Raw genomic sequence first — 4,266 nt, forward strand, 5'->3', positions numbered from 1 at the left:
CAAGAAGGCTAATGGCATTTTGGGTTGTATAAGTAGGGGCATTTCCAGCAGATCGAGGGATAAATTGGAGAGAGTCCAGCGGAGGGCAACAAAAATGATTAGGGGGCTGGAGCACATAACTTATGAGGAGAGGATGAGGGAACTGAGATTGTTTAGCCTGCAGAAGAGAAGAATGAGGGGGGATTTGATAGCTGCTTTCAACTACCTGAAAGGGGGTTCCAAGGAGGATGGATCTAGACTGTTCTCAGTGGTAGAAGATGACAGAACAAGGAGTAATGGTCTCAAGTTGCAGAGGGGGAGGTTTAGGTTGGACATTAGGAAAAACTTTTTCACTAGTAGGGTGGTGAGGAACTGGAATGGGTTACCTAGGGAGGTGGTGGAATCTCCTTCCTTAGAGGTTTTTAAGGTCAGGCTTGACAAAGCCCTGGCTGGGATGATTTAGTTGGGTTTGGTCTTGCTTTGAGCAGGGGGTTGGACTAGATGACCTCCTGAGGTCCCTTCCAACCCTGAGATTCTAAGATTCTATGATCTGAGGATGGCTAAGGGATCAGGCTTGCTGGGGAGTTGGGTAGGGAACAACGCATTGGAGAACCCCACCAGATCTGAGGTCTGAGCTAAGACTCTGAGCAGCTGGTTCGCTGTGGAGCGGTGTCAATGCTCAGGTTGCTTTGTGAAGGCTACTGGTGGAATCTCCTACAGGGTTAGACAGCAGATAAGCCGGGGGGTTGAGAAAGGCAGTGGTGCCTAAATTCGGTATTTTCCTAAGGGCCTTTGTGGATCTAGCCCTGGATGCCTTTTTGGAAGATGCTTTAGTCAAACAGAAATTAAGGTTCAAAGCCAAGGATGCTGGCGGCTTCGTTGGAGGAAACAGTCTACTTCACGGACGTCCACCGCTCACTTTTAAAGGACTCTCTCCTCCTGTCTTTGTATGAGGAGCAGGGTCCCTGCAGTAAAGCAGGTTTTTATCTGCTTTTTCCATCCTCCAGTGGCTCTAGTGCCCCAGCTGCTTGCCCTGCTAGAGCCTGGGTAATGGCCCTTGCTTAGCTGGCTAACAGCTCTCGCACTCTCGTGGGACGAGAACAGGGTGTGATGCTGTGTGATTGAATTATGACCAGTTTTATCATTGTTGCTACCACTATTATACAATTGCAACACGTGTTGTACAAAGTGTGTGGTGTCAGGTGTCAATGGGAAAGTTATGATTTGCTCAATATGATTATCCTGGTTATATGCAAGGTAAGAGAGAGCCAAGTGCTCTCAGCTGTCTGTCCGCTGCACCTGCTACTCAATGGCCCATTCTCTCTAGCCCCAGTTTTTTCCCTCAAACATCTGCCCTGCTATTAAAGGCCCAGGACATTCTTCCAACTGCCAGGGCCGGGCTGTGCATTTCCGCTGTCTCACACCCACCCAGCAGCCTATGGAACCACCCGTTCTTAGTGCTGTCACTCCCCCATCTCCCATCCACCCACTGGAGCATGGTCTCTGGAGGCTTCCACAATACAAATAATGATCATAAATAATCAACACAATAATCCAGGTAAATCAGGCCCTGGCCCCTCCTCTTTGCCTTTAGCTGCAGACAAAAGTCATAGAATCATAGAATATCAGGGTTGGAAGGGACCTCAGGAGGTCATCTAGTCCAACCCCCTGCTCAAAGCAGGACCAAACCACGCTGGCCAGCTACAGAGTGTTAGTAACTTTAATACAGGTGCACGTGGCGATACCCTTTCGGCTTGGACAGGAGAATTCATTCAGTCTTATTCCAGTGCTTAAAAACCCAGGTGCTCCACACTGGAGAAATACCCCTGATGAGCCAGAGGAGCAGGCAGAGAGTTCAGCTGTGGGAATCCAAGTGCCCTCCAGCTGGGGCAGTGCTAGAAAGTCTGACTCAGCCTGGAACATTCGATTTCACTTCCACCTGGGAGAGACTGGGAGGAAATAAACCGAGAAGGAGAGTCTCTATCCAGCCTACAGGGCCCCCCTTGTTCTAGGGCAGCTTTGGGGGGAAAGGGAGGCCTCTGTCCCAGGTCAGGCCCCCCAGCTGCCCTCTGTCCACAGGAACATTCTGTTGGTGTTGCTTTTCCTGAGTCTGCTCCCCTGAAGCCACCCCAGTGACTGTGATGCATTGGCAGGTTTCTGAGTGGGAGCGGAAATGACGTCCTGGAGTTCACACCTCACAGGAGTGGGGAGCTCACAAACTGCAGCTAGTTCTGAAAACCTCAGATTCACCTTGAGAGGATGGCAAAGGCTCAGGCTCCCTCTTCCAGCCTTTCTTCTGCATCCCACCCCACGAACCATCCCTGCCAGAGCGAGAATCCATTTCCCTCTTGGTGTGATTGAGAGACCGTGGTTAAGGCAGGACAGTCAGGTCTCCTGGGTTCTGTCTCTCATCCTGACACTCAATCTCTGTGTCAATTCATCTTGCCCTGGACAATTTATGTCACCCTGTAGGGCGGGGACCGCTGCTCCTGTCCTAAAGGGTTAAAAACAGCCCTGGGGAATCTGGGCTGATTGGGGGAAGTGACTGCAGCTGGGGCCACCCCCCAAACAGACTCCACTGGCCCTATAAAGGCAGAGAAGCCGGGGCAGACAGACAGGTCTCCCTCTGCCTGTAGAGGGAGAAGGGCCTGGCTGCAGGGGGCTAGACACAGGGTACCTGATTGGAGCAGGGCTGGGGAAAGGCTGAGGAGCTGGGGAGCTCCAGCCTGGAAAGCCCCAGGCTGCGGCCTAGCATTGGGCTAACAGGTACTGGGGGTTGCAGAGGGCAGCCCAGGGGTAGGCCAAGGCAGCAGGTCCAAACCCAACCTTGCCTGTGATGAGTGGCCGATACTGCAGTCTGCCCCAGGGCACGGGGCTAGATGACTGGCAGTAGCCTGATACTCAGGTGAGATGGGGATAGAGGGTGGGGGTTCCCCTGGGAGGGAGAGACCCAAAGAGAAAGAGGTTACTGCTTGGGGGCAGCACCCCAGGTACAAGGGCACTGGGTCCGGGAGGGACACGGGGGCCAGAGGACAGGCGGATCACCAGCCAGAAGAGGACGCTCCAGAGCTAGAACGAGCTAATTCCCTGAAGTCACCAGCAGGAGGTGCTGCAGGGGTGACTCCAGCACGTCTGCATACCCTGTACCTCAGTTTGCTTATCTGTATAATGGGAATATGTTCATAGTCACTTTCCTTCGCTAGGTGTTTTCAAAATCCTTCAATGAAAGGTGCTGCACAACATGATGATGATAGACACTCATGAGAATTACAGATCGATCTCTGATGCATTAGAAACCATCCAGAGTGCCTGGAGAAAGTGGTTGTGTCTCCCCTCATTCATTATTCTCCAGATTTGCCTGTCAAATATCTACCCATCCCTCCTAGATATCCACAGGGTATCAGGCCCTACGGAGATCTAGGCATTATCCCTGTTTTCTTCCTAATTAAATAAACATTTTAAATATACACAAATACATGCAGCAGACATTTCGTCTCTGAGGACACAGCCCAAGAGTTCTCATCTCCCTTTGGGAAGTTCCCTTAATTATTGTTTACTCCTAAAGCTGGATAAATAGCACAGAAGTGCCAACATGCTTGTCTCCAGCCTGTTTACATCCAGATGCTGCTTCTCTGCTAGGGGCTGACTGAAACTCAGTGGGATTTCAGAGCTATATTATAAACGGTGCACACCCCGTGTCGGCTCTCGGCGTGGGATGTTGCTGCAGATGCTGGGGTGAGAGAGGTGTGGGACACGGCTACCTGAAAGGGATTCCCAGGGAAGACACTTCCATCTAGTGATTCACAGGTAACCATCTTCTGCTGAGGAGCTCACCTGCTCGAAAAACCTAGGACTTTGGATATTCATAGGGGGGCTGTTTCCTGACTTTTATCTGCTGGAAAATATGGAGGTGTAGGGCTCCTCATTGCAGCAATGATAAAGATTTGTCAGCATGGGCAAGACATCTTCTCTCCTAATTTCATTCAAGAAGTCATCAAACTGTTATGCCTCAAACTTAAAACAAAGAAACAAAACAAAGCAAAAAAAAACAATTTGGACATAAGCTGATGCCCACTGTGGTAAATTTCAACCCAATCGCGTAGAGTTTGGCAAACTCATATGCAACCCAAAATGAGGTCTTCTAATTCAAAGCGTCAGTCCCCTGAACTAAAGGTGGTGCCACCAGCACCACTTTCAATGGCCAATCTATTTGTGACTCCCATTCAGCTAATCTGTTTGCTCCAATAATGTCTGTGGCTGTCTTTTAGCTGTGTTAAAATGCTCTCT

Source organism: Mauremys mutica, chromosome 1 (assembly GCF_020497125.1).
Source record: "Mauremys mutica isolate MM-2020 ecotype Southern chromosome 1, ASM2049712v1, whole genome shotgun sequence".
Classification (NCBI taxonomy): domain Eukaryota; kingdom Metazoa; phylum Chordata; order Testudines; family Geoemydidae; genus Mauremys; species Mauremys mutica.